The following is a 12573-nucleotide window of genomic DNA, read 5'->3' as shown; positions in this document are numbered from 1 at the left end:
ACTAGCTCCATTTTAGCAATTTACATAATAAAAAAATAAGACTAGGGCCTAACTATGGTATACGTGAAGCACTAAGTTATGATTACAAAATACAATAAATAGTTTTACCAAAACACTAATGGCAATATGACTCCTCTCACTACTACAAAATATATTTTTAAGAGCACCTTTTTTGTAGCGCTTATGAAAAAAGCGCTCCTATACATTGAGCCGAAACCTACTGGAGTGCTTTTATTAAAAAGCGCTCCAAAATATTACCTCTATTGGAACACTTCTAGAATGAGTGCTCCTGTAAATCATAAAAAAATAAAAAAAATTCCTTTAGGAGTGCTTAAGAATAAAGCGCTCCTAAAGGCTTTAATTTATTGGAGCGCTTAATGTAAAAGCGCTCCGAATGGTTAAGTAAGAAAAAATTAAAAAGAAGAAGAAAGATTTATCTTTAAGAGTGTTTACTGGCTAAGCGCTTTTAAAGGTTAAAATAAAAAAGGATATAAGAGCACTTTTTCAAAAAAAGGCTACTAAAGAGTTATATAAGAGCGCTTTATTAGAAAGCACTCTAAAAGGTTCTTTTTATAATATCAAAATACAATATTTGTAAAGCTCTACAAGTCTCTCGGCATTTTCCACATATTCTCTCTAATCCTTTTCTCCTAAAACCCTTCTAACTTCCCTTTTGCTGCCTTGCCACCATCAATATCCTAATCAATGGCCGTTGTCAACCGTCACCTGCCTATCGTTGAAACACGCTGTCCCAGCCACACCGAACATCTATACAAAATCATAGATTTGTGTAGTATCGCCGCAGATCTACTCCCTATATGTCGCATTTTCCCTTCAATCTTTGCTGCTATTGTCGCCGCAGCATTGGTGCATCGCGTTTCATCATCCTCCTCAGTTCACCCTCCAACTACATCATCATGCTCCTGCATTCAGTGTTCTCTAGATTAAAGGTATTGTTTCACTTTAACCATTATCTTCTCCTAGAAAACTCATCGATTTGGTGCCAAAATGGCTTGAGAGATGCAAGGGTAATTTTTTCTGTGCACTGTTGGGTCTGTTTGTCTGTAAAAGTCCTTAGTTGATGATTATGATTGGTGATTTGGTAAACCTAGAGAACTTGTTTTTAGCTGCTCGAGCAATTTTCTTGCTTGTCCTGTGCTAGGTCACTGCTCGGTTGGTCTGGAAGAAGGACCATTTTCATCATTTTCATTTATTCCAATTTTACTTTCTTGGCATTTTTACAGACTGCATTCTTCTAAAGAGTTTGAAATATGATTGCAAAAGATATCATTCAAATCAATCGAGTCGTGTAATGGAATAATAAAATTACCAAATTCTTATCAGCAAAAGATACATAAAAAACATGATTGCTCTCCATTTCTATCTTCCTTAAGCAAACACAAAAATGAAGTAGTAGTTGTATTGATTTGTTTCAACTATAAAGCATGATTCATCATATGCATTAATACTTGATGGACTGCTTTTATCAATTGAGCTGGATGGGCCCTTTTTTTCTTTTAAATCAAATAACACTGCTGATACTGTATTAATTAATCTCCCAATTCTTCTCATAGTGACAATTTAATTTTCAATTCTGTTTAATTTTAGAACCTCGCATCTATAAATCTTTTATCCTGTTCAGTAATATCTGTGCTATTAAGCATGGAGTATACTGATATTGCTTTATATGTTTTCCTAAGATTAGAATTATTAGTATTTAGTAGCAGCCTAGATAACTATTTATTTCTCATTCTATCTTCTAATTGATGTCTTATGTCAGTAGCAGCCTATATGCTACCTTTACCTAGCCATTAGTTATGTTATGTTACACAACTAATGAGTAAAGGAATTAGTGGTCTATTCTTATTCTTATATCTTTGACTGGAGGCACATTTTTGTTTTTATATATGCAGTGACTATTTGTTTAAGCTTTTGCTTATTGGAGATTCTGGTGTCGGCAAATGATATCACTTTCTGCGGTTTGCTTTAAGTTTTGAGCTTCTATCTCTTTCTTCTTCTTTCTCATGGTGATGTGCTTCATCTTTAGCATTCTCTGTTTGAAGTTTTGGTGCGTTTGGGACAGCATTGCACCTAATCAAACATGGTTTGTGTAGGTCATTTGTACTATTTTGAGCATTGAAATTTATGGCCTGGTCATTTGTATTGGTGGTCTGTGCAGTGCGTAACAAAATTATTTTTGTTTTGAACCTTTTAATGTAAAATTAAAAAAAGCTTGTTGATTTTTCTACTATCATTGTAAACCACGATGATTCATACCTTGACAGCTATATCAGTATAATTGGAGTTGACTTTGTAAGAATATATATTTCCTATTCATGATCAAGTTTCAGTTGTCAAAATATAACAGCATGACTAATTATTCTCTATGCTCTCTTCTATAGAAAGTTCAAGCTGTGGAACAAGATGGGAAGACTATCAAGCTTTAAATAGTAAGTACAAGATAACTTTAAAGTTAATAAGATTCTGAAATTATTTTAGATAGAAAGTTTTGTTTCTTTCCATAATAACCCCCAACAAAATTTAAACTAAATAAATAAATATATATATATATATAGAGTAACTTACTTAAAGTGTGTTTATATTAGTTTTTGGGATAAATATAGCAAGTTAGAGACTTGGTCTAGTGGCTTCTGAGGAAGACTTCATATATTAGGTCCCCAGTTTGAATCTGGAAGAGTACGAAAGAAGAGTTGAATTTTTTTTTCTTTTTCTGGTCATGCAAAATTACCAAATTACCATTGGTTTCATCAGATTTTTTTTAACTTTCTTTCTTCTTTCTCGATGGATCTGGACCAGAGAAAGAGTTTTGAGAGCACTGACGTTCTGCTCTACCTCTCAACTGAAGCTACCTTCTTCCTCCTCCACCGAAGCTAGCAACGTCGTTTGTGTAGCCACCATTGAAGCTCTGCTTATCTGCTCGCCTCAGCTGTGATTTTTTTCCGAGTTACTACTGTTCGTCCGCCTCTGCTACTGATTCAAGAATGAAAAGTCTTTCTTTCTCTTAGCTTCTGGTTCGCGTGGGTATAAAAGATTTGGGTGAGCAAAGATCTCTTCTTTTTGGGTTCATTTTCTGTTTATTACTGAGCTTATTCTTCTTCATTCATGGCGACAGTTTTTCTTCACTGTTCATCATCGTCCTCCTTCCTCTATCCGTGTGTGTTGATTCATTTGAGGTTAGAAGCTTCAATCTCTTCCTTTTTCCTCATAAATATGGGCGTGTGAGTAGCTGGGGGGTATTACAGAAACTAGGAATTTGTGTGTGCTCCATATTGTTGCCATGACCAAAGAAGAAGAAAAAAAAATCTGGACTGAAATCGAAAGAGACAAGCTTGGATATATTGTTGGTACTTATGAGATGTCATTGAAGGGCTTGTATGAGGAAATAAAAATTTGACTTTTAAATATTGATGGGAATTATTGGTTTAGGAATTCTCTTGTAGCTTTGTAAAGGAATTTAATTATGGGCTTGCACACAATCATGTGTATATTTAGAGTTTGTTTGATTTTTGGTGAATGGTTAAAGGCTTAAAATTGAAGAGGTAGAAGTAATGCACCAAAGGTAAGCGATGCAAAGATTGGGAGAAAACTCCTATTCCAAGGAAATAGTATGGCATGGTTAAAGTTTTATGAAGAAAGTAAGAGAAATGAATGATAATGCTTGAATTAACTTTAAATCATAAATTTGGGTTTTTAGATTTTAATGGTGGTTAGTGAAGGTTGTGTTATAAATTAAAAAGTTATTAAAATTGTATATATTTATATTTTATAGGGAGTGTGGAAGAACAAGACCCTAAAAAGACTTAAAAGAAGAATATCTCAGGAATTTAGAACTTCAACAGGTAAGTGAATAGCATTCCTTATGAGTATTCATTGAAAATCTTTTATTAAAATATTTCATTTTTATGAATTATGTTAGTTTTAGAAATTTTGAAATAATGATAAAGAATAGTCGTATTATGATTCATGTTCTTTCTCAAGAAATATATTTTAATATTGATAAAGGCACCCTTGCTTATTGAATTTCAAAAATCTCTTGATTACATGATTAGCGCAAGTTGTACATTTGTTATGGTGTATTGATTTGACAAGTTTTATATATTTGAAGTAATTCACGCAAGTTTGATCTTGAGAATGAAAATTTGACTTCACAAATAATTATTTCTCTCGCATGTTTGAAATGAGATTTCTAAGAGAACTCTATATAGAACACTGCTACTAACGGCAGTTCCGTTAGTCCGTAGCATGTTGTAGTTAAACACTAGCTAGTTTGTTTCGTGAGTTTTATTCTCACGTTTGGTATTCGTGGGCTTCGTACCCACGTTTGATTCCATGGCCTGAGTTACGTTTGGTTATTTACCCTCGTGGACTGTGTGTCCACATTTGTTTCGTAGCTTCGGTTGCGTTTGATTACTTACCCTCGTGGACTGAAGTGTCCGCATTTGTTTTTGTGGCATAAGTCACATTTGGTTATTTACCCTCGTGAACTGTGTGTTCACCTTTGTAACCTGTTCTGTTGAGTTCTCAAATTTTTAAATGTTGATTATTATATGTTTTCAAATTTTACTTGAGTTTTACTAGTAATTTGTATCACTTTGAGTCATATGAGAGCAGATCATTTTCTTTAAACATGATAACATAAATTGTTTTCAATTTATTCTTATTTTACAAATATGATTATGACTTACATGCTTATAAATTTTGGTGGAATTACTTTCAATTTTCTTGACATCATTATCAAAGATCGTCAATTTAAATTTTAAAGATTTTATCATGGGAATGCTATTCACTGAAAAAAATTTATTTGGCCTCAGATTGGTTAGCTGACGTCGATTCCACCAACGACCTCAAAAAGGGCAACTAGCTACAGTAGGTGGATCTTTTTTGATTGGTATTGCCACTTGAATGTAAATATACAATTTGTATGTCTTTTTGAATTGAAAGAAAGAGTAGATACTCCACATAGGTTGTTGATTAATCTTATTTTTGCCTGTATACTGGTTGTTGGTTGGAAGGAGCTACGCTCCTGACTTATACTGTTATTTGTAAAGAATTTTATTGTAGAATTTTTGGGAGATCCTAGTTATAAGGAAGGTTCTTCCGAAATTTCTACAAATACGTCAAAACTTTCTTATGATAATGAATTTAAAGAAGTTATTTTAATTCCCATGTGATTTGATTGAATTTTGTTCTTTTCAAAAAAAAAATGAAATAAAAGTTCACTTAGAGGCTTATGGAAATGTGAGAATGGTTCACACCCGTGCCGGCCACCCTCTATTTTGGAGCGTGTCACTTTCAACATCTAATTATTGTTCTTTCTTGAAATTATCTGAATTTTTTTTATAAAGCTTAATTTCAGCCAAACCTCAATGTTTGAAAACTAAACAATCAACCTCCAGGCTCCAGCAATATTTCTTGGGTATATTATCTTTCTTTTATTGTAGAATATCCTCTATTCAATATGATGATACTCTGGGTTTATCCATTTTTGTAAGGGAGAAAAAAACAATTCTTGTGGTTCAATACTACAAACTTAAGAAACATAGGGAAAGTTGATTGTGGTTATTAATTATGTATACATGGCTCGTGCTGACAACATCCATTTCTTTGAATATATAGTGGGACGTAATTGTTCAAGAGCGTTTCAGTAATATCGTTGGCAGCTAGTATTGTGTAGCGGAGGAAAGGGCACAACATGTCCTAGAGAAAAGGATGGGCCAAGAATTTGATCAAAGAATGTTAGATATGAGCTTTTCTATACAAGAAGACATATACAAGAAGACATATTTGGGGTTATTTGAACTTTTGGCTGAAAGGTTTTCAATTCCATAGCAAAATGTTAATAGCTCAAATTCATCTAGGCAACAAAATTTTAATCATAATTGTCTAAAATAACTTTTATATGATGTGCTTTGAAGTTTTTGTGTAATCTTTTATATTTTATTTAACTCTCTATGTATGGATTAGTCATTTTTAATGAGCTGTAAGAGAAAATGTAAAAATTGTTTGATTTTTTTTTAAATGAAAACTTCTATATGGGAGCGCTCACTTGAAGAGCGCTCCCATAGAAACTGTAGGGTGAGGATACAAGAGCGCTTTTTTGAAAAGCGCTCCTGTAGGGGAGGATACAGGAGCGCTCTTTTGAAGAGCGCTCCTGTAGGGGTGTGTGCTTTTTACATTAAAATTCTTTGGGGTTACAAGAGCACTTTAACAAAAAGCGCTCTTATTGGCAACACCTACAGGAGCTCTTTCCTAAAGAGCGCTCCTATATCCTCCCCCTACAGGAGCGCTTTTTAAGCACTCTCATATATATATGGGAGCGCTAGCCACAGGAGTGTTTCAAAAGTGTTCTTGTTGGCAAAAAATAAGCGCTCCCATAGGCTTATTTTTCAGTAGTGTCTTTTCTAAAACAAAAGAGATCCTCAATATTTTGTTGGAGGCGCAAAGTCAACTACAATATCTGAGACCAAAAAAATTTTTGGTGAGTAGTGTTCCAGTCAAAATTATAATAAAGAAAAACTAAAAATAATAAAATAATAAATAATAAATTTAACTTCAAATGACTTAATGAAGGAATAAATTATATCATTAAGTTAGAAATAAATAATGATTTTTTTCTCAATAATATAATTGTGAAATTAAACAATGCCAATAAAATCATATATATATATATATATACTAAAAATTTTCACTGCTCATAAAATATAAAGATTTTCAATAATAGTGCAGTTTGATAAAGTACTTTCAAGGAATTACTAGAGAAATGATAAATCTTAATTTAAAATTTAGGAGGGTTTTATTGAAATGAATAACAAGCGTGTACACACAGTTCATGAGGTAAGTAATCAGTCAAATGTAGACACATAGTCTACGAGGGTAAATAACTAACAAGCATAGCTTAAAGCCATGAAATAATCATGTGTGGTTAGAAGCCATGAAACAAGCGCACAAAAGGCATGAAACAAGCGTGAGTACAATACTCATGAATACCCATCCCTTTGTTCCACATGCATTGGCCTGTGCATGGGGCTAACACCTCCTATAAGCACTTTGCTAGCTAGGTGTATTATGGTGTGTCAAGGGTTAATGGAAGTGCTGTTAGCATCCAGTATTCTGAACCCAGTCCCTCTTATTAAAATCAAGCATGAATGGAGTATGAAAATAGTTTCAAAACCTTTAATAGAAAATAATATCCAACTATCATTTCTATTATCTGAATGTTTTATCCTTTTCTTCATACACAAATCATTGCAATAAATTTTTTATATCAATATAGAATTAATGAATTAAGTTGCTATGAGAAATAATACTAGCTGTCATATATCTATTTCAATCATTGCTTGTCAACAATATAAATCCTTAGTAATATTAATACGTGTTCATAAATAAAACAATTATTAGAAGGATAAGATTAACAAGAATACTTTCACAACTTATAAAGAAATAATAATAATAATAATATAATTAAAAGGCTTTTATAAATATGCTACCAGAATTTGATTTGACTCACCTGAGTTTTCAAAAGCTTATAGTCAAACTCCCTCAATTTCTTATTACTTCAATGATGTCCCAACTTAATCTAATACATAGCTCAACAATCCTCATGTCATTATGAATTTTTTTATAATAATCAATCTAAATTAATATTTAAGCTTCTTTGATAATTCTTTAAATTTCTCATTAACCCCTTAAACTCTCATTGAACTCACCAATAACTTCTATCATTTAGTGCAATCATACTTGGCATCATTCTATTTCAACGATCAACATAACTTTTATTCCAACTTAACAAAAGTCTTAGTTATTACATAGTCTAATAATTTCGCTTTTGGTGCTAGACACTTTTTAATGAACAATTTAACCTTACAACTTGTGTGAAAAAAACATATACTTCCTCAAATAATATTTATAATTTCTCTAAGTTCTACTGTAATATTTAATAAACCTTAGTTCCACCCACAAATCTTTCAATTATATTAACAATTACTATGAGGACATGCACCATTACTAAATCATGAGGCAAGCATCCAGACAAAACTAACAATTTCCGTCTTCTAGTGTCTTTGCCAATCTTAGCTCAGCATATACTAATATAGCATCCAATCCAAACAACACCTAAATATTCCGACAACCTCAAGACAACAATATGGAGAAACAGAGCAGTCTTCCGTCCAATGAAGAAAGAAGGGTAAATCGCACGGTACAATAAAACCCATACTCACGGAAGAAGAGGAACCAACATCTTACCTCAACCAATGCACAGTAGCAGCTGACACACCCACAACTCACGGATCGCATGAAGAAAAAGGGCTTCAAACCAACTGTCTAAGAGAAGGAGACGGAGCAGATTTCATGGACCAAAAAAGAAGAAGCAAATATTAAGCTTTCATCACACATGGATGTTCAGTAAGTGATGAGGAAGGAAAAGGAAATATATTTTCCTACTCACCACCGAAAGCTCGTGACAGAGAAGAATGACAGAATGTTGTAAACTTCTCCCTAGAGGAAGAAGGTGACAGCGGGTACAATAGGCTGATAGCAAGGAAAGAAGTCGCGTATTACGCACCTCACTTAACACAGACTAACCACGATGACCGGGAAAAAAAAAAAAACTCAGCAACTCAACTTCACGGTGCCGGGCAAACGAAGATGACGAGGACAGCAGTAGGCAAGGCAACAACAGCAACGAGAATCCTCAGTTGACAGCGAGCTAGGGATGTTGATAAGAGCCAGATAAAATAACCGACTATGAGGATCTATCTAGAGAGTGTATGATGGCGGTGGGAGAAAAAAAAAAATGACGATTACGATGCTCTGTTTTTTCTTCGCGTGAGAGAAATAGAATCAGATCAAAAGAAGCTTTGGAGAAAATTAAAAAAAAAGCGCAAGAAAATCACAAGCAAAGGAACAAAACAATTACAATAAAGGACACAAAATTTTCTTGTGATTCAAAACCAAATTTTTGCTCAGAAAAATTTAGACTCTAGATCTCTAAGAAAGTTTCTAGCATAAATTCCTATAGACCAGCCTTTTATAATGGTTATGAAACTTATATTAAATAAAATATTCATTAGGAAAATTTTTTTTATTTAATTTAAAATTTAGGATTATTATAACTGGGGTAAGAAGAAGAAGAGCTTTTAGAAGAGACTTTAGTCTAAGGGATCCTAGTAGAAGACTAATGCCCCCAGGAGCTAATGGGAGTTGGTTAAGCTTTCTAAACCTAAGAATGATAGTTTTATGCATCCTTGTTAGTGGGTCCTCATTTATGGATAACAATTTGCATTTACAAGAAGAGTTAGAGTTGTTGGTAGCCATTAATTATGGTAGTTGAGCTCAAGGAAATTAATACTAATCACCAATTGTCTTAATTCTCCAACAATTGTGCCAAAAACTTGATGCACACAAGTATGTTTTGCTGCAAGTGTATAGTTCATAAGTAGTAAGTGGCAAATCTAGGTTGATCTCACAAGGAATCAAATTAATTGGTAATTAGGCAATAAAGTTTTCATTTTCATTTAAGTTGAGCAAGGCAAAATTTGGATTTGATATTGTAAAATAAAGATTAAAATTATATGACTGCACTAAAATTAAAATTTCAACAACCACAAACAATCAAAGTAACCTAGGGTGGCTAATCTCTTCTTCAATCCATAGAGTATGCAATTACCCAAATAAATTTACTTAATATTAATTTGTTAATTTAGAGTATTAATAAGAATAATTATCTTTCAATTAATTACACCCCTCTCTTGAATTAATATGTTATTCCTAACACTATTACCCAAGAGGCAAAAAATGCATAAATCCACTCTAATGTGATTATATGGGTTCACTAGGTATATTTCTATCTTATTAGCAAACTAAAATAAATTCTAATCCCACATTACTCAATCTAATGGTCTAATTTAGATTTTTCTTTTTCAAGGCAAAACCTAAACTCCTAAATTTACACCAATGATGGCCAAGCACTAAGTAGACACATAAGCACAAAATTAAGTAAACAAAACTAATATTAAACTCAAATAAATGGTTCAAACATGCTTTAATTCAAGAATCAGTTCATAGCTATCCTAGATTAAGAGAAAATTAGCCACACATGGCTTTTATGATAGTAAAATTAGTAATATATATAGCAAAGAGAAGAAGGAAATGAAAAGCTTAATCGGAGCAATCTTAAGCGAAACCCTTGATTTTCCACTAAATTCAAGCTTCTCCAACCCTTCTTTGGTTTCTTTTGCTCTTCTTGAATATTTTGCAGTTACTGGAGATGAAGAATGCATGAAAGTAAGGTGCCTAAACCTTAAAAGTTTACTGAAAATAAAAACTATGTGTTTTCCTAAAATCATGCTTCATTGTAGTGAAACACGTTTTCATTGCATCGAACATGACCTGTTCAGATTTTCTTTTCAGATATAATTCCTTTGACTTGGGCTTTAAAATTTTCATCTTTGGGCCCCTAAATTGGGCCTCCCTACATGTATAAAACTCAAAATAAATGATAAAATTGGCCCACTAGTTTTCAATCACATTGTCAAGCCCATTTTCACAACAATCATCCGCTTAATTAAATTTTTGTTAAAAAAATCAAATAAATGACTTTCAATTACGTTAAAAATACCAATAAACTCTAAAATATTGGAAGTCATCAAAAGTTAAATGGGGTTAATGAGAGCTAATGTAATTATTGGTTGTGAGTGAAAATCAAGAGGTTAGGATTTGTGGATGATCAAATTGTGAAATTAGGGTGTAGACATTGTGTAAATGCTATTATTAATGATAGTTAGTGTTGTTAATTGTAGATTAACCACTTGGTGCACCATTTGAGTTTGAGAATAGCTTGAGAAGCAAGTTTTGATTGAAGGGTAGCCTTTAACCTTTTAAAGGTTTGAGATAATAGGAGAAAATCTAATTTTTGTTCATTGCTTGTTGATTGATTGTAGGGATTTTAAACATGTGAATTTGGTTTCATAATTATTTTGATATATTTCATGCTTTGGAAATTTATAAATGCAAGTGTGGCTTAGAAAAATGGTTGTGAAATATGATTTCTAGTATTTTATAGTTAAATGAGATTGTGATGATATACTTGTGTGATGAAAGTGATAATTAGCAATGAGGCATTCAAATGGGGATTTGATGTTATTTCATGAATATAATGACTGTGAATGAGATAATGTGATTTGACTATGATGATGTTGATTGAGGTATAAGATGTGTTTAATGCTTTAAGCATGATGAAATGAATAATGGTATGCTAAATGTGTTGAGCGTGTGAATATTGCATGATTATGATTAGCAAAAGTTGGCCATAAGAAATGAGTAGTTATAAATTCATATAGTATGGCCACCGTTCAAAAACCAATGGCTAGCCACATATCTTATTTTTTATAGCAGGATCATTCCATTGTTTGTCAAAGGATTTAAACCTAACTAGTCTCCACTTGTTTCTTGAGGAGACTAGTTTAAGGTATGACACCCTAGGGATTCATGAATGGGGAAACCATGATTTGAGAGTAAGTGTAGTTGTCACACCTTAAGATAGAAGGTGACCAGCACAGGGTATGAATCATATCACACATCCCTTAAGCCTTAAATCAAGAATTTATCTCGTTTCAAAAATGTAATTAGATTTATATTAAAATTTTTAACGCCTTCGATAATATGCACTTTGAACAAAACTTTCAATATTTTTGTAAAAATTTGGGTGGAATTTTGTCGGTAAATAGAACCTCCCAAAAATTCTACATTCAACCAAAATATCAAATCAATAAGGAGCTCAACTCCTTTTAGCCAGTAACAGAGTATATAACAAAATAAAGATCTTAGCTAAATTATCTGTACAACTTCCACTAGACCAACCTTTTTGCCTCAACCAGATTCAAATCAAACTTTGGACCAAAGAATGGGTTATCTATACAACTTTCACTACACCAACAGTCCTTCTTGTCATAATTGTTCCGAATATTAATAAAAATACACTTAAAGCAAATTATTATATATTTAATTTAATTTAATTTTTTAATTTAATTAAAATTCCAAGGTTAGTATAATAGTAATCTTTAGTTGGGAAGCTCCTCACAATTAATGAGCTTGGGGTAGTCCATTCACACGAACATAGTCCTATTTGATTTAATAGCCCACAATTTCAATTGAAAGTATCAGCAAGTTATAAGAAATGTTATTAATCATGCATTTTATTGAATTAAATGTCACATAATTGTTAAGCTTGTGACTGGATTATGTTGCACATTGTTGAAATGTAAATATGTGAATAGACATGGTTATGTGATTTAGAAATGTGAACATGTTTGATATAAATGTCCACATTGTATTATTATAATTGATTGACTTGCATATGCATTGGTTTGATTGATGATCTTGAAAGGAAAAGTCAGAATTTTCTTTGGACGTGACCACGGACAAGCACAGCATATTCCATAGCCGTGCATGGACGTGACCTGTATGGTATAATTATGCCCGTGACTGCTTACACCACTTTCTTCATATCCCTACAGTTCGAAATGTGCTTCATCATATATACGTATCAAAACA

General features: G+C 32.6%; 1 long non-coding RNA gene across 1 annotated transcript; it reads left to right on the top strand.

The window, feature by feature from the left end:
* Positions 1-2953: 2953 nt before the first annotated feature.
* Positions 2954-3852, top strand: LOC129315381 (uncharacterized). The gene is made up of 3 exons (XR_008594473.1): positions 2954-3057; positions 3134-3194; positions 3791-3852. It is a non-coding gene; the product is annotated as an uncharacterized LOC129315381 (long non-coding RNA).
* The last annotated feature ends 8721 nt before the right edge of the window (positions 3853-12573 follow it).

Source organism: Prosopis cineraria, unplaced genomic scaffold, assembly GCF_029017545.1.
Source record: "Prosopis cineraria cultivar Desert tree isolate PC_DT_omini unplaced genomic scaffold, ASM2901754v1 PC7, whole genome shotgun sequence".
In the NCBI taxonomy this organism is placed as follows: Eukaryota; Viridiplantae; Streptophyta; class Magnoliopsida; order Fabales; family Fabaceae; genus Prosopis; species Prosopis cineraria.
The sequence above is the reverse complement of the archived record's forward strand: the minus strand, read 5'-3'. Positions and strand labels throughout refer to the sequence as shown.